This window comes from Salmo salar, chromosome 01 (assembly GCF_965601325.2).
Source record: "Salmo salar chromosome 01, fSalSal1, whole genome shotgun sequence".
Taxonomy (NCBI): Eukaryota; Metazoa; Chordata; class Actinopteri; order Salmoniformes; family Salmonidae; genus Salmo; species Salmo salar.
The window spans coordinates 20158197-20177373 of NC_138291.1; the positions used below are offsets into that span (position 1 = coordinate 20158197).

The 19177-nt window shown below is 47.9% G+C and overlaps 1 non-coding gene across 1 annotated transcript; it reads left to right on the forward strand.

Moving 5' to 3' along the window:
- The first annotated feature begins 653 nt into the window (after nt 1-653).
- trnat-ugu (transfer RNA threonine (anticodon UGU)) lies at nt 654-736 on the forward strand. The gene has a single exon. It is a non-coding gene; the product is annotated as a tRNA-Thr (tRNA).
- Nucleotides 737-19177: the final 18441 nt, after the last annotated feature.

The following is a 19177-nucleotide window of genomic DNA, read 5'->3' on the forward strand; positions in this document are numbered from 1 at the left end:
CGCGATATTATAAGCGGCTTGGGTATTTTTTAGTATCGAGGAATATTTCACTTTCTAAAGTCATAGGAGTAACAACATGCATTTGTGGGTGTGGCAGAAATAATGCAGTACGACTTGAGTTTCGCCATCAGCTGGAGGGATGGAAGGCGGATGGACGGTGAGTCAGTTGAGAGGTACCCTCACCGCTGCTCTCTCCCTTCCCTCAAACTGACCATCAGATGCATGCCATCAATCCAGAAAAAAAGCTAATTATTATTTCCATTTAGCTGTGCCTCACAAGTATTGCAACAAATTATCTATTGACATTTTAAATATATAATTGAACAACATTGGCAGGGTAATTCAAGCATAGCCAATATGCAGTGATAATGTAAACATAATGGCTACAGAACCTCATGGCTACAGAACTGTTTTTAACTGGTTAATGTTGCATAGGCTTATGTTTTGGAAGACATAAAAAAAAAATCTGAGCGACAAATCTCGTCTTGACTCAGAAAAGGTCGGTGACCACTGCTTTAGAATATCAATTGTGATTTTAGCTACCACAGAACGAGAGTTCTTCAATGTATCCTATGCCAGCTGCATATGAGTATTCCGATATCTGAGGGATCCTAATGTGTTAAAATACTAAATACTGCGTCTTAACTTTTTAGTCCCGTGTAGCTCAGTTGGTAGAGTATGGTGTTTGTAACGCCAGGGTTGTGGGTTCGATTCCCACGGGGGACCAGTACGGGAAAAATGTATGCATTCACTACTGTAAATCGCTCTGGATAAGAGCGTCTGCTAAATGACTAACATGTTAAATGTAAGACAGCTCCAGCTCAGCAGAGCCTCCCATTTGTTTCATCCATTTTCTTCAGAGAATTCTGCCAGCAGAGGGCACTCATCTAGTAATTGCTAAATTAATGTAGACCAGGGCTCCTGAGCTCTGCTGACATCCAGCGGCAGAATCCAGAACTGCACAAGAATAACATGACGGCTGCTATTCTGGGGCAGAGTGGGGAGAGCTGCTCCAGCATTCATCAGCAGCGTGTCCCCATCATTCAACTGGGACTAAGGTCAAAGCCACAGGAGACCAATCCTTGGAACCAGTCCTGAGCCTGAATTCAGCATGAAGAAGAAGAATTTACATACTGTTGAGATGACTCACCTATTGCTGCTCTTCTGACCCTATGATCACTCGGATACACAGCTGATGCCCCCTGGACTGTTTCAATAACATGGTACCTCATTTTGTTTACCTGTCAGCCCCAGCCTCGAACACAGGTCCTGTATGTACCTAACTGACCTGCTCTGCCCATTCATCACCATTTACCTGTTGCTGTCTTAGCTCTCCTGATCAGCACCTGTGATTGCTTTATGCCTCTCTCTAATGTCAATATGCATTGTCTACTGCTGTCTTGGCTAGTTTTTACTGTTTTACTTCAATGTAGAGTCTTCAGTCCTGCTCAAAATGCCTTAGATAGCTCTTTCGTCCCACCCCACATACATGCGGAGACCTCACCTGGCTTAACTTGTCCCTCTAGAGACGAAACCACTCTCATTGTCACTCAACGCCTAGGTTTACCTCCACTGCAATCACATCCTACCATACCCTTGTCTGTACATTATGCCTTGAATCTATTCTTCCAAGCCCAGAAATCTGCTCCTTTTATTCTCTGTCCCCAACACACTAGACGACCAGTTCTTATAGCCTTTAGCCGTACCCTTATCCTATTCCTCCTCTGTTCCTCTGGTGATGTAGAGGTTAACCCATGCCCTGTAGCCCCTAGTTCCACTCCTATTCCCCAGGCGCTATCATTTGTTGACTTCTGTAACCACAAAAGCCTTGGTTTCATGCATGTTAATATCAGAAGCCTCCTCCCTAAGTTTGTTTTATTCACTGCTTTAGCACACTCTGCCAAGCCTGATGTCCTAGCAGTGTCTGAATCCTGGCTTAGGAAGGCCACCAACATTTCTGAAATTTCCATCCCCAACTACAACATTTCCCACCAAGATAGAACTGCCAAAGGGGGTGGAGTTGCAATCTACTGCAGAGATAGCTTGCAAAGTTCTGTCATGTTATCCAGGTCTGTAACCAAACAGTTTGCGCTTCTACTTTTAAAAATCCACCTTTCCAGAAAGTCTCTCACTGTTGCCACTTGTTATAGACCCCCTCAGCCCCAGCTGTGCCCTGGACACCATATGTGAATTAATTGCCCGCCATTTATTTTCAGAGTTTGTACTGCTAGGTGACCTAAACTGGGATATGCTTAACACCCTGGCCATCCTACAATCTAAGCTAGATGCCCTCAATCTCACACAAATTATCATAGAACCCACGAGGTACAACCCTAAATCTGTGAACAGGGGCACCGTCATAGATATCATCCTGACCAACCTGCCCTCTAAATACACCTCTGCTGTCTTCAACCAGGAACTCAGTGATCACTGCCTCCATTGCCTGTGCCCGTAATGGGTCCGCTGTGAAATGACCATCACTCATCACTGTCAAACGCTCCCTAAAACACTTCAGCGAGCAGGCCTTTCTAAGCGACCTGGCCAGGGTACCCTGGAAGGATATTGACCTCATTCCGTCAGTAGAGGATGCCTGGTTATTCTTTAAAAATGCTTTCCTCACCATCTTAAATAAGCATACCCCATTCAAAAAAAATTGAACTAAGAACAGATATAGTCCTTGGTTCAATCCAGACCTGTGGCATACTGCACTAGCATCGAATAGCCCCCACGATATGTAACTTTTCAGGGAAGTTAGAAACCAATATACACAGGCAGTTAGGAAAACAAAGGCTAGCTTTTTCAAACAGAAATTTTCATCCAGTAGCACAAACTCCAAAAAGTTCTGGGACACTGTAAAGTCCATAGAGAATAAGAGCACCTCCTCCCAGCTGCCCACTGCACTGAGGCTTGGAAACACTGTCACGACCGATAAATCTACGATAATAAAGAATTTCAATAAGCATTTTTCTACGGCTGGCCATGCTTTCCACCTGGCTACCAATACCCTGGTCAACAGCAACTTGCCCAAGCCTCCCCATTTCTCCTTCACCCAAATCCAGATAGCTGATGTTCTGAAAGAGCTGCAAAATCTGGACCCCTACAAATGAGCTGGACTAGACAATCTGGACCCTCTCTTTCTAAAATTATCCACCGCAATTGTTGCAACCCCTATTACTAGCCTGTTCAACATCTCTTTTGTATCATCTGAGATCCCTAAAGATTGGAAAGCTGGCGCAGTCTTCCCCCTCTTCAAAGGAGGTGACACTCTAGACCCAAACTGTTATAGACCTATATCTATCCTACCTTTCCTTTCTAAGGTCTTCGAAAGCGAAGTTAACAAACAGATCACCGACCATTTCGAATCCCACCGTACCTTCTCCGCTATGCAATCTGGTTTCCGAGCTGGTCATGGGTGCACCTCAGCCACGCTCAAGGTCCTAAACGATATCATAACCGCCATCGACAGAAGACAATACTGTGCAGCCGTATTTATCGACCTGGCCAAGGCTTTCGACTCTGTCAATTACCGCATTCTTATCGGCAGACTCAACAGCCTTGGTTTCTCAAATGACTGCCTCACCTGGTTCACCAACTACTTCTCAGATAGAGATCAGTGTGTCAAATTGGAGGGCCTGTTGTCCGGACCTCTGGTAATCTCTATGGGGGTGCCACAGGGTTCAATTCTCAGGCCGACTCTTTTCTCTGTATACATAAATGATGTCGCTCTTGCTGCTGGTGATTCTCTGATCCACCTCTACGCAGATGGCATCGTTCTGTATACGTCTGGCCCATCTTTGGACACTGTGTTAACAGACCTCCAGACGAGCTTCAATGCCATACAACACTCCTTCACTGTCAATGCCACACAACACTCCAACGCTCCTAAATGCAAGCAAAACTAAGTGCATGCTCTTCAACCGATCACTGCCCACACCCGCCCGCCCGTCTAGCATCACTACTCTGGACGGTTCTGACTTAGAATATGTGCACAACTACAAATACCTAGGTGTCTGGTTAGACTGTAAACTCTCCTTCCAGACTAACATTAAGCATCTCCAATCCAAAATGAAATCTAGAATCGGCCTCCTATTTCGCAACAAAGCATCCTTCACTCATGCTGCCAAACATACCCTCGTAAAACTGACTATCCTACCGATCCTTGACTTCGGTGATGTAATTTACAAAATAGACTCCAACACTCTACTCAGCAAATTGGATGTAGTCTATCACAGTGCCATCCGTTTTGTCACCAAAGCCCCATATACTACCAACCACTGCGACTTGTATGCTCTCGTCGGCTGGCCCTCGCTACATATTTGTCGCCAGACCCACTGGCTCCAGGTCTTCTATAAGTCTTTGCTAGGTAAAGCCCCGCCTTATCTCAGCTCACTGATCACCGTAGCAGCACCCACCCGTAGCACTCGCTCCAGCAGGTATATTTCACTTGTCACCCCCAAAGCCACCTCCTCCTTTGGCCACCTTTCCTTCCAGTTCTCTGCTGCCAATGACTGGAACGAATTGCAAAAATCACTGAAGCTGGAGACTTATATCTCCCTCACTAACTTTAAGCATCAGCTGTCAGAGCAGCTTACGATCATTGCACCTGTACATAGCCCATCTGTAAATAGCCCACCCAACTACCTAATCCCCATGTTGTTATTATTTTTATTTTTTCTCTCCTTTGCACCCCAGTATCTCTACTTGCACATTTATCTTCTGCACATCTATCACTCCAGTGTTTAATTGCTAAATTGTAATTATTTCGCCACTATGGCCTATTTATTGCCTTACCTCTCTAATCTTACTACATTTGCACACACTGTATATAGACATTTCTATTGTGTTATTGACTGTATGCTTGTTTATCCCATGTGTAACTCTGTGTTGTTTGTGTCGCATTGCTTTGCTCTATCTTGGCCAGGTCGCAGTTGTAAATGAGAACTTGTTCTCAACTGGCCTACCTGGTTAAATAAAGGTGAAATAAAATAAATAAAAAATGAATAATTTGGGGGTTAAAGTAATGTGTACATGTTCTCTCATACCAGGTGAACTTCATTGAAATGTGAACGCAGTAGATGAAAAAACAACAGAAACTGCCCATATAAAATAATATAACTTTATTTAGATGAAGATAAAAAGTAGAAGAATGAACAAGAAAAAACCATGCCCATCCAATGCACTTCTCTTCTAGGTTCCCAATGGTTTCCAGCCAGTAGGAGTGCTGGTACGAGACGAAAGACCAAGGGGGACAACTGGCATGCGGGCGGAGGTCAGTGCACAGCAGGACAGGGACAAACTCCTGCAGTGAATCACCAGCCAGGATGAGGAATTGAAACTGCTCAGGACCAATGGGAGCACAGAGATTTGATGCCAACCGTGGTTGACAACATGAGTTGTGACAGTTACTTGATTCAGGGAGTACAACCTGCCACCCAGCCATCCAGCGGACAAACACCTAAAGCCTAAAGGCTGTTATCTCGTGCCAGAGCACAGGACACTCATGCCAGTAAGCAGCAAATGAGATCGTACTGTACAGGGTGGTATGGATCTATAATGATCTGTCTATATCGGTAATGATTTAATGTGCAGTGAATGCACTGTGGCCCCTCTCTCTGTCTCTCTCTCTCTCTTTGAATTGTGTTTTCTGGAAGTATGGGTGTGAAAATAACCAGTAATCAATTGGTAATTAATGTGTAGGTCAATTGCTGATAGCTTTTACTTTTTTATATGTTTTCCTGTAGAGTACATATCTTTCTGTGAGTGCTGCCTGCCTGTGTGTTTTCTTTATTGATCCTGTCTTTGATTACAGGGTTCAATGAGGGCTGCTACGGCCCTGGGTATCGTTAACGTTTTATAAACCACTCTGTGGGATCCTACAGTACATCATGTGTTCTCTACAAGTATTGACGGATCGCCACGGTACAACATAGAATATCCTCACATGACCTTTAGGAACGCCACCGTCAGAGATAGTATGCCCAATCAGGGGCTAGTGTATGTGAAATTTCTAAAGGTAGCAAAATGGTGGTGGAGCGTTTTGTAACAACATTTTGTATGGTTATGGGGTCACCTAATCAAGACTTTGACCCAGAACCTACAGTGGGGAGAACAAGTATTTGATACACTGCCGATTTTGCAGGTTTTCCTACTTACAAAGCATGTAGAGGTCTGTAATTTGTATCATAGGTACACTTCAACTGTGAGAGACGGAATCTAAAACAAAAATCCAGAAAATCACATTGTATGATTTTTAAGTAAATAATTTGCATTTTATTGCATGACATAAGTATTTGATACATCAAAAAAGCAGAACTTAATATTTGGTACAGAAACCTTTGTTTGCAATTACAGAGATCATATTTTTCCTGTAGTTCTTGACCAGGTTTGCACACACACTGCAGCAGGGATTTTGGCCCACTCCTCCATACAGACCTTCTCCAGATCCTTCAGGTTTCTGGGCTGTCGCTGGGCAATACGGACTTTCAGCTCCCTCCAAAGATTTTCTATTGGGTTCAGGTCTGGAGACTGGCTAGGCCACTCCAGGACCTTGAGATGCTTCTTACAGAGCCACTCCTTAGTTGCCCTGGCTGTGTGTTTCGGGTCGTTGTCATGCTGGAAGACCCAGCCACGACCCATCTTCAATGCGCTTACTGAGGGAAGGAGGTTGTTGGCCAAGATCTCGCGATACATGGCCCCATCCATCCTCCCCTCAATACGGTGCAGTCGTCCTGTCCCGTTTGCAGAAAAGCATCCCCAAAGAATGATGTTTCCACCTCCATGCTTCATGGTTGGGATGGTGTTCTTGGGGTTGTACTCATCCTTCTTCTTCCTCCAAACACAGCGAGTGGAGTTTAGACCAAAAAGCTCTATTTTTGTCTCATCAGACTACATGACCTTCTCCCATTCCTCCTCTGGATCATCCAGATGGTCATTGGCAAACTTCAGACGGGCCTGGACATGCGCTGGCTTGAGCAGGGGGACCTTGCGTGCGCTGCAGGATTTTAATCCATGACAGCGTAGTGTGTTACTAATGGTTTTCTTTGAGACTGTGGTCCCAGCTCTCTTCAGGTCATTGACCGGGTCCTGCCGTGTAGTTCTGGGCTGATCCCTCACCTTCCTCATGATCATTGATGCCCCACAAGGTGAGATCTTGCATGGAGCCCCAGACCGAGGGTGATTGACCGTCATCTTGAACTTCTTCCATTTTCTAATAATTGCGCCAACAGTTGTTGCCTTCTCACCAAGCTGCTTGCCTATTGTCCTGTAGCCCACCCCAGCCTTGTGCAGGTCTACAATTTTATCCCTGATGTCCTTACACAGCTCTCTGGTCTTGGCCATTGTGGAGAGGTTGGAGTCTGTTTGATTGAGTGTGTGGACAGGTGTCTTTTATACAGGTAACGAGTTCAAACAGGTGCAGTTAATACAGGTAATGAGTGGAGAACAGGAGGGCTTCTTAAAGAAAAACTAACAGGTCTGTGAGAGCCGGAATTCTTACTGGTTGGTAGGTGATTAAATACTTATGTGTAAGGCTCGGGCGTCGTAGGTGGAATCAAACGCAGGAAGCAGCGATCACAGGGTAGTGGCTTTAATAAGGTTCAACAGGCGAGTAAACACAATCCACCCCAAACAGTGAAAATACGCGCACATGAAATAACATGCCCCAAACACAGGGGAAAAACAATGTGGCGCAACACTAACGCACAAGCGTAATCACAAGCCTCAACAGTAAATACAATCCCGCACAAAGAAAAGGCAGACCAGCTAATATAAATAGCCCCGCTAATCACCTCCACTCAGAACAGGTGCACACAATCACAAACAGGGGAAAAACAAAAAGGGAATCAGTGGCAGCTAATAGGCCGGTGACGACGACCGCCGAGCGCCACCCGAGCAGGAGGGGGCGCCACCGTCAGTGGGAATCGTGACATTATGTCATGCAATAAAATGCAAATGAATTACTTAAAAATCATACAATGTGTTTTTCTGGATTTTTGTTTTAGATTCCGTCTCTCACAGTTGAAGTGTACCTATGATACAAATTACAGACCTCTACATGCTTTGTAAGTAGGAAAACCTGCAAAATCGGCAGTGTATCAAATACTTGTTCTCCCCACTGTATATCATATGATGCAAAAGGCAGCATCATATGATGCAAATTGCATCTTACCGGCTGTATTTCTGTATTTGGAAAGTTATATACCTTAAAAAATATTATTGCTGACATGAAAAATATTTTGGGACTATATCAACAATGGACTAATGAAACAAACGCCAAATCATAGTTTTTGGCTGGAGTTTTCCTTTAAGCAAAACACTATTATACACAATTCTACTAGGAAGGCCCATATCCTATGTGTGAGTACAAAAGTTGCAGTAGGGAGATTGTAAGTACAAAAGAGGTCTATTGCAGTAACTTAATAGGGGCAGAGATTCGGTGGGAATCGTGACAGTACCCCCCTCCTGACGCGCGGCTCCTGCAGCGCGCCGACACCGGCCTCGAGGACGACCCGGAGCGTGAGGTGCAGGGCGATCCGGACGGAGGCGATGGAAATCCCTCAACATGCCGGCACCCAGCACCTCTCCTCTGGACCGTACCCCTCCCAGTCAACGAGGTACTGCAGGCCCCTCACCCGGCGTCTTGAGTCCAGAATGGCCCGTATGCTGTACGCCGGGGACCCCCCGATGTCCAGAGGGGGCGGAGGGACCTCCGGCACCTCACCTTCCTGCAGGGGACCAGCTACCACCGGCCTGAGGAGAGACACATGAAACGAGGGGTTAATACGGTAATAGGAAGGGAGTTGTAACCGATAACACACCTCGTTTATCCTCCTCAGGACTTTAAAGGGCCCCACACACTGCGGCCCGAGCTTCCTGCAGGGCACGCGGAGGGGCAGGTTCCGGGTCAAGAGCCAGACCCTGTCCCCCGGTACGAACACGGGTACCTCACTGCGGTGGCGGTCAGCACTCCTCTTCTGCCGTCCACTGGCCTCCTTCAGGGATTCCTGGACGGCTCTCCAGGTCTCCTTGGAGCGCTGTACCCAGTCCTCCACCGCAGAAGCCTCGGTCTGGCTCTGGTGCCATGGTGCCAGGACCGGCTGGTAACCCAAAACACACTGAAAGGGTGACATGTTAGTAGAGGAGTGACGAAGTGAGTTCTGGGCTAACTCCGCCCAAGGAATGTACCTCGCCACTCCCCTGGCCGGTCCTGGCAATACGACCTCAGAAACCTGCCCACCTCCTGGTTTACCCTCTCCGCCTGCCCATTACTCTCGGGTTGATAACCGGAGGTCAAACTGACCGAGACCCCCAGCCGCTCCATAAACGCTTTCCAGACCCTGGATGTGAACTGGGAACCCCGACCAGAGACAATGTCCTCCGGCACCCCGTAGTGCTGGAAGACATGGATAAATAGGGTCTCCGCAGTCTGCAGGGCCGTAGGGAGACCGGGCAACGGGAGGAGACGACAGGACTTTGAAAACCGATCCACAACCACCAGAATCGCAGTGTTCCCCTGAGACGGCGGAAGATCTGTCTACAGACAGGTGCGACCATGGCCGTTGTGGAGCGGGGAGGGGCTGTAACTTCCCTCTCGGGAGATGCCTAGGAGCCTTACTCTGGGCGCACACCGAACAGGAAGAGACATAGAACCTCACGTCCTTAGCTAAGGTGGGCCACCAGTACTTCCCCCTGAGACTCCGCACTGTCCTCGCCACACCAGGATGACCCGAAGTGGGTAGCGTGTGCGCCCATCGAATCAATAGATCAAGAACACAGAGCGGCACGTACTTGCGACCCACGGGACACTATGCAGGCGCAGGTTCCAATACTAATGCCCGCTCGATGTCCGCGTCCACCTCCCATACCACAGGTGCCACCAGCCTAGACGCTGGAATAATGGGAGTTGGATCGATGGGCCGGTCCTCCGTGTCATAAAGACGGGACAGCGCGTCGGCCCTCGTGTTCAGGGAGCCTGGTCTATAGGAGATCGTAAACCTAAACCGGGCGAAGAACATGGCCCACCTTGCCTGACGCAGATTCAGTCTCCTAGCTGCCCGGATGTACTCCAGATTTCGATGGTCGGTCCAGATGAGAAAGGGGTGCTCAGCCCCCTCAAGCCAGTGTCGCCACACCCTCAAGGCTTTTACCACCGCTAGCAACGCCCTGTCCCCCACATCATAGTTACGCTCCGCCGAACTGAGCTTCTTCGAAAAGAAAGCGCAGTGGCGGAGTTTCAATGGCGTACCCAACCGCTGTGATAGCACGGCACCCACCCCAGCCTCGGATGCGTCCACCTCCACTATGAATGCTAGAGACAGGTCCGGATGCGCCAACACGGGTGCTTCGGTGAACAGCGCCTTCAACTTCTTGAAGGCTCCGTCCGCCTCCGTCGACCACCGCAAACGCACCGGCCCCCCCCTTCAGCAATGAGGTAATGGGAGCCGCTACCTGGCCAAAACCCCGGATAAACCTCTGGTAGTAATTGGCAAAGCCTAAGAACCGCTGCACTTCCTTCACCGTGGTTGGAGTCGGCCAATTACGCACGGCCTTAACGCGGTCGCATTCCATCACCACCCCCGTGGTGGAAATGCGATAACCCAGGAAGGAAACGGCTCGTTTGGAAAACACATTTCTCAGCCTTAACGTATAGGTCATGCTCCAGCAGTCTACCAAGCACCTTGCGCACCAGGGACACATGCGCGGAGCGGGTGGCGGAATATATCAGAATATCATCGATATAGACAATCACGCCCTGCCTGTGCAGGTCCCTGAGAATCTCGTCTACAAAGGATTGAAAGACGGCTGGAGCATTCTTCAACCCATACAGCATGACGAGGTAGTCATAATGGCTCGATGTGGTACTAAATGTGGTTTTCCACTTGTCTCCCTCCTTGATACGCACCAGGTTATACGCGCTCCTGAGATCCAGTTTTGTGAAGAACTTTGCTCCGTGAAATGATTGCACCGCCGTAGCGATGAGAGGTAGCGGGTAACTAAACCCCACCGTGATCGCATTTAGACCTCTGTAATCAATGCACGGACGCAGACCTCCTCCTTTTTCTTCACAAAAAAGAAACTCGAGGAGGCTGTCCCAGAGATTCCATGACATATGTCTCCATAGCCACCGTCTCCTCCTGTGACAAGGGGTACACGTGACTCTTGGGAAGCGCAGCGTTAACCTGGAGATCTATCGCACAATCCCCCTGTCGATGAGGTGGTAATTTGGTCGCCCTCTTTTTACAGAAAGCGATCACCAAATCGGCGTATTCAGGGGGGATGCGCACGGTGGACACCTGGTCTGGACTCTCCACCGACGTGGCACCTATGGAAACTCCTAGACACTTCCCTGAACACTCCTCTGACCACCCCTGAAGAACCCCCTGTTTCCACGAAATCCGGGGATTGTGATCAGCCAGCCAGGGGACCCCCAGCACCACCGGCAACGCAGGCAAATCAATAAGGAAAAAACGAATCCGTTCCTTATGACTCCCCTGCGTTACCATGTCCAGTGGAACCGTAGACTCCCTGACTAGCCCTGACCCTAATGGTCGGCTATCTAGGGAGTGCACGGGGAAGTGAGAATCTATCGGCACTCGCGGAATGCCCAGCTTAATGGCAAGTCCGCGATCCGTAAAGTACCCAGCTGCGCCTGAATCGACTAGTGCCCTATGCTGGGAAGAGGGAAAAAAAATCAGAAAACAAAATAGGTAAGAACACGTGACCAACAGGGAGATCTGGGTGAATCTGGTGCTGACTCACCTGGAGTGACCGAGAAGTGTTCTGCCTGCCCTCTCGACTCCCAGACTGGCTCCTCCAGCACCGGTCGGCCGTGTGTCCTCTCCGACCACAGCTGGTGCAGGAGGAGCCACCTCCTCCGGTGCCCCTTGGCACAGCCCCCCCCCCCCCCCACCTCCATAGGAGTAGGGGCGGTGGTGCACGGGGGGGGAATGGACAGGACCCTTTCTGAACGCCCGCGGGCGGCCAGCAGATTGTCCAGATGGATGGACATATCGATGAGCTCATCCAGGGACAGAGCGGTGTCTCGACAGGCTAGCTCCCTGCGGACATCCGCCCGGAGACTACACCGGTAATGGTCTATAAGGGCCCTGTTGTTCCACCCCGCCCCAGCAGCCAAGGTCCTGAACTCCAGCGCGAAGTCCTGCGCGCTCCTCGTCTCCTGCCTGAGGTGGAACAGCCGCTCACCCGCCGCTCTTCCTTCCGGAGGGTGGTCGAACACGGCCCGAAAGCGGCGGGTGAACTCTGGGCAGTGGTCCCTCGCCGAGTCTGGACCATTCCAGACAGCATTTGCCCACTCCAGAGCTCGGCCCGTCAGGCAGGAAACGAGGGCACTCACGCTCTCCTCTTCCGAGGGAGCAGGTCTGACGGTGGCCAGGTACAGCTCGAGCTGGAGCAGAAATCCCTGGCACCCAGCTGCCGCTCCATCATACTCCCTCGGGAGCGCCAGACGAAGCGCGCCAGAGCCAGACGCAGTGGGAGGCGGAGGTGGCTGCGTCGGAGGAGCCGGAGGTGGAGAGAGGAGACCACTCCTCTACCATCAGTCCATCCTCTCCATCATCTGATCCATCGCGGATCCGATTTGGTGGAGGACAGTAGTGTGGTGGAGCACGCGTTCCTCCATCGAGGGAAGGGGGTTGGCCGCTGCTCCTGCTGACTCCATAGTATTGGAGGTGCGGGATTCTGTAGGGCTCGGGCGTCGTAGGTGGAATCAAACGCAGGAAGCAGCGATCACAGGGTTTATAAGGTTCAACAAGCGAGTAAACACAAGCCACCCCAAACAGTGAAAATATGCGCACACAAAATAACGTGCCCCAAACACAGGGGAAAAACAATGTGGCGCAACACTAACGCAGAAGCGTAATCACAAGCCTCAACAGTAAATACAATCCCGCACAAAGAAAAGGCGGACCAGCTAATATAAATAGCCCCGCTAATCGCCCCCACTCAGAACAGGTGCATACAATCACAAACAGGGGAAAAACAAAAAGGGAATCAGTGGCAGCTAATAGGCCGGTGACGACGACCGCCGAGCGCCACCCGAGCAGGAGGGGGCGCCACCGTCAGTGGGAATCGTGACATTATGTCATGCAATAAAATGAAAATGAATTACTTAAAAATCATACAATGTGTTTTTCTGGATTTTTGTTTTAGATTCCGTCTCTCACATTTGAAGTGTACCTATGATACAAATTACAGACCTCTACATGCTTTGTAAGTAGGAAAACCTGCAAAATCGGCAGTGTATCAAATACTTGTTCTCCCCACTGTATATCATATGATGCAAAAGGCAGCATCATATGATGCAAATTGCATCTTACCGGCTGTATTTCTGTATTTGGAAAGTTATATACCTTAAAAAATATTATTGCTGACATGAAAAATATTTTGGGACTATATCAACAATGGACTAATGAAACAAACGCCAAATCATAGTTTTTGGCTGGAGTTTTCCTTTAAGCAAAACACTATTATACACAATTCTACTAGGAAGGCCCATATCCTATGTGTGAGTACAAAGGTTGCAGTAGGGAGATTGTAAGTACAAAAGAGGTCTATTGCAGTAACTTAATAGGGGCAGAGATTTAAAAGGTAATTAGCTTAATATATTGAATGGCACTAACAGGTGTTAATGTGAATGTTCTTTCTGAGTGTTCACTAAGTATGTGATGTCAGGCGATGTCTTTTGGGCAACTTTTTTGGGTCCTCCTTTTTTTGGGGTCTTTTCTTGGTGCGGCCCGGACCGGCCTTGATTTCAGTGTCCATGGACGTAGAGTTTTGGTCTGGTGTTACGTTCCCCAGTTTCTGTGTTGTAGTTTGTATATTTGTTAGTGTGTTTCAGGTAATGGCTTCCTGAAGTTCTCCAAGCAGCTGATTGGTCGGCCCCATTGCTGATTGGAGAGCTGACCCCGCCCCCTCGTCAGGACGCAGCTGTCTCAATTAACAACCCCAATATAAGCCAGTGTGCTGTTGCTCAGGGAGAGGAGAGACAGAGATGATTGCTGAGAGACAAGGCTAATGGCTGAGGGTTATAGAATGTTGGTTGTTTCCAAGAATTTTGGTATGTACTGTGTCCGTTGTTGCTGAGGGAGCTGATTGGTTGTGTGTGTCAATAGGATGCAGTGTTTTGATTGACTTACATTTGTGTAATTCTGTTTCATTTGTTCCCAGGGGGGAAGGGGAAGGCACCTAGGGAGTGTTTAGGCAAGAGGCCCGCGGGCATACATATACCCGTAGTAGTTTGCTGTCTATGCACACTAGGAAAGACCTGGGCGGACCATCCCCTGTATTTTGGTTAGTGCACCAGGTGGTGCTAGTTAGGTAAGTAGTGGGTAGGCAGGTAAGGTAGGAGAGGGGGTTTTGATATTTAGTTTCTTTGCTTTGGTTCCGTCCAGCCCCTTTTCCCCAACCTTACCGCGTGAAGGAATAAATTCCCTGTTAACGGTATTCTCTGCCTTTGTGTCATCCTTGCTCACGCCTACACTTCCATACCTCTTTCACAACACGGAGAGTTAAGTTGTAGCAGGGTGTTGCGTTCCCTCTTTCTAGAGACGTGCGTAACATAATGGGGGCTCATCCGGGATCCCATTAAAACCCCCCCCGGACCCTGCTGCACTGAGCTTTCTGTGATTTGTGAGTAAAGGGTGACTAGTTTAGTTTGTGGTTAGTTCAGTGTTGAGCGTCATAGCATTAGCTATTTGTTGGCTCTTGTGTTTGGTGTAGTAGTTTACAATGGCTACTTTTGATGTACAATCCTTTTTGGATAACCCGTCGTGGGAGGTGTTTAATAAGTGTCGTAAAAGTGATTTAATGACCTTGGCTGACCATTATTCATTGTCTATTTCGCACAATTTAGTTAAGGCGGAGGTTAAGAAACTAGTGTTAAATGTATTGTTAGAAGAGCAGGTGCTTGTGTTACCGCTGCCTGAACCTACTACCCCTGTAGGGGATGTTGCTGCTCCTGTAAGCCCGTCGGTTTCTGAGACCGAAGGCGAGGCTAAAGCTCCAGCCACATTGCCCCGTTTTGATCCGCTCTCCCCACTGTCAACTGGTGATGCCAGAAGGGATGTCCGTTCTATACAGTTTCAACTGGAAGCGGAAGAGAGAGCCCAAATTAGGCGAGAAAATCTCCAGTTAGAAATCTGTAAAATAGAGGCTGAAAAAGAAAGAGAACAGCGGCAGTTGGAAATCTGTAAAATAGAGGCTGAAAAAGAAAGAGAACAGCGGCATTTGGAAATCTGTAAAATAGAGGCTGAAAAAGAAAGAGAACAGCGGCAGATGGATTTCAAAATGCGCCAAATGGAATTGGAGGCAGAGACAGCGAGGCTAGCCTTTGTTCCTACTGTGCCTGTTAGTGAGTCGTCCTCACCAGCTGGAGCTTCCAACACGTTTGACATTAGTAGGCAGATTGCCTTAGTACCTTTGTTTAGAGAATCAGAGGTTGACTCCTATTTTTGTGTGTTTGAACGTATAGCCGTAGCCTTGAAATGGCCTGAAGAAGTATGGTGCTTATTACTTCAGTGTAAATTAACTGGAAAAGCCCAAGAGGTTTTATCAGCGCTACCTTTGGAAGATAGTTTGAACTATGAAGTGGTCAAAGCTACCGTTCTTCGTGCTTATGAGCTTGTGCCTGAGGCATACCGACAGAGATTTAGGTCTCATAGAAAGTCTCCTAGTAAGACTTATGTGGAATTTGCTAGAGACAAGGGAAATCTGTTTGATAAATGGCATGCTGCTAGTAAGGTAACTGATTTCAACTCTCTCCGGGAGTTAATTTTGTTGGAAGAGTTAAAAAATTGCTTACCCGAACGCATTGTAGTATACCTAAATGAACAGAAAGTATCCTCCCTGTCAGAAGCGTCTGTGTTGGCAGACGAGTTTGTGTTGACGCACAAGAGTGTGTTTTCGGCTCATACTGAGAGTAGAGCTACTGAGTTGCCTACTTTTAGTCCCAGTCGGCCCACAGTATATCAAGCACGCCAGAAAAATGAGCGTCCCTGTTTCTATTGTCATAAAGTGGGACATGTGATTAATGATTGCTTCCTACTAAAACGCAAACAAGGGATGCCTTTTCGTGCCAAGCCGCCAACAGGTGTTGGGCTAATTCGTACTGTTGTGAGGTCTGAAACAAAACAGGTGCCTCAGAGTAAATGTAGTTTGAAAGTCTCAGTACCCGACCGCAGTTACGAACCGTTCATTTTTGAGGGGTTTGTGTCCATAGCGAATGACGAAGCATCTCAGCGTCCTGTTAAAATCCTTAGAGATACAGGGGCGGCGCAGTCATTTATATTGGTTGATGTGTTGCCCTTATCCGACAATACATACTGTGGTTCCAGTGTGTTAGTTCAGGGTATTGAAATGGGTTTTGTCCCAGTGCCGTTGCACTTTGTGAATGTACACTCTGAGTTAATCAGTGGAATATTCAGAGTAGGGGTACGTCCTAAGTTGCCAGTAAAAGGTGTGACCTTTATAATGGGTAACGATATTGCTGGAGGAAAGGTAGTACCCGTATTGGAAGTGTTGGATAAAAGTGACCACTCTCTCTCCAATGAGTTGGCACAGAGTTATCCCCATGTGTTCCCCGCTTGTGCTGTCACTCGTGCTCAGGCAAGACAAATGGGTGACGTGATAGATTTGTCAAAAACTGTTTTGTTTAAAGAAGTTGATCAAGAGGATGGGTTGTGTACTACCTCTAAGAAGCTGATCACCTCTGACAAACAGCCCAGGGGAAGTGAAATCGCGCCCCAATTACATGACATTCTTTTGACTGTCACCCCCGAGAAGGTGATTGAATGTCAAAAGGGAGACATCAGTCTTCGCAAGTGTTTTGCTTCGGTAACTTCCATTGAGGAAGCTAAAACTAAAGAGACTGCCTACTTTATGGAAGCAGGAGTTTTGATGCGTAAATGGGCAGCTCATGACACCGTTAGTGACTGGAGTGAAGTGTGTCAAGTGGTTGTTCCTACACCATTCCGACAGCAGGTGCTGTCACTCGCCCATGACCAGGCGTGGTCCGGACACTTAGGGATCACGAAGACTTATAACCGAGTCCTTCGACATTTTTTTTGGCCAGGTTTGAAGTCTGACGTTGTCCAATTCTGTAAGACATGCCACGTATGTCAACTCACTGGGAAAGCGAATCAAACAGTTCCACGTGCGCCGCTCTGCCCGATTCCTGTGGTGGGGGAACCGTTTGAAAAAGTGATAATTGATTGTGTAGGTCCATTGCCGAAAACCAGGTCAGGTAACCAGTTCTTACTAACAATAATGTGCAGTGCTACTCGATACCCAGAGGCTATTCCTCTACGGACAATAACGGCTAAGACTGTGGTGAAGGCATTAGTCAAGTTCTTCTCTACGTTTGGACTCCCTAAAGTAATCCAAACTGACCAGGGATCCAACTTTATGTCAAAGCTGTTCTCTAGTGTGTTAAAGACGCTGTGTATTTCCCATCAGGTCTCCAGTCCGTATCATCCAGAGAGTCAAGGGGCTCTCGAACGCTGGCATCAGACGCTGAAGGCAATGCTACGCAAGTATTGCATGGATACCAGTACTGATTGGGATGAGGGGGTGCCCTTTGTCTTATTTGCTATTAGGGAAACAATACAAGAGTCCTTAGGGTTCAGCCCTGCTGACCTTGTGTTTGGACACACCCCACGGGGTCCGCTAAAGGTTTTGAAGGAGCATATCTTATCTCCTACACCCAGTAGCGCCCCTAAAAATGTGTTGGATTATGTCAGTAAGATGCGGGAGAGACTGCACGCTGCAGGTGCATTAGCCCAAAAGTCTCTCTCCTCTACTCAAAAACGCATGAAGTTGCATTATGACAAAAAGGCTGTTGGCCGTTCTTTTGCACCAGGTGATCAAGTTTTAGTTTTGTTGCCAATCCCTGGCTCATCTCTGTCAGCACGTTTTTCTGGACCATATCTTGTGGAAAAGAAACTAAGTGACACCAATTATGTGATAAAGACCCCAGATCGGAGGCGTTCTTCCCGAATGTGTCATGTTAACATGCTGAAAGCATATTATATGCGTGATTCTCCCAACAACTCCTCAAGAAAGCCTGTCCAGCCCGCCGTTTCCAGTGTGGCTGCGGTGGTGCTGAAGCCTGGCTGGTATCTAGAGGAGGATAAGGAGGATGGGTTGGAGTTACGCCATACGTTACAGCAGTGTGAACGCTTATGTAATTCAGAGATGCTGAAAAAGTTACCGTCTCAAATGGAACATTTGGATAAAGACCAAACTAAGGATCTTATCTTATTGATAAACAGTTTTCTCACTGTGTTTCAGGATGTTCCAAGTCGCACGTCCATCTTGGAACATGACGTGGATGTAGGTTACTATCGTACTTTCTGTAAGAATTTCTCGACGGTAGTAGCTCCCCTTTCATCTCTGCTTAGTCCGAAGGTACCATTTAAGTGGTCCCAGGACTGTAACTATGCTTTTGAGTCCGCTAAAGCGCTACTTTGTAGTGCCCCAGTGCTTGCCGCCCCCAACTTTGACAAACCTTTTAAGTTGGAGGTAGACGCTAGTATAGTGGGGGTGGGTGCGGTTCTCTTGCAGGAAGATGAAGATGGAGTGGATCGACCCGTCAGTTTCTTCTCCCGTAAGTTCAACTCGTGTCAGTCAAGGTACTCCACAATTGAACAGGAAACGCTGGCTTTATTGCTAGCATTACAGTTCTTTGAGGTATATGTGGGTTCCAGTGCCTTGCCTGTAATGGTCTTCACGGACCATAATCCTTTGGTGTTCTTAAAGCAAATGTACAATCAGAACCGCCGCCTTATGCGGTGGGCTCTGATTGTACAAGGATATAATGTACAGATAGCCTATGTGAAGGGCTCGGCAAATGTGGTTGCCGACGCTCTATCACGGGTTTAGTAACTGGGGAAGCGTTGATTTTTGTTATTGCAAACTGTATGTTTGCATTTTTTGTGGTGGGCGTGTTACGTTCCCCAGTTTCTGTGTTGTAGTTTGTATATTTGTTAGTGTGTTTCAGGTAATGGCTTCCTGAAGTTCTCCAAGCAGCTGATTGGTCGGCCCCATTGCTGATTGGAGAGCTGACCCCGCCCCCTCGTCAGGACGCAGCTGTCTCAATTAACAACCCCAATATAAGCCAGTGTGCTGTTGCTCAGGGAGAGGAGAGACAGAGATGATTGCTGAG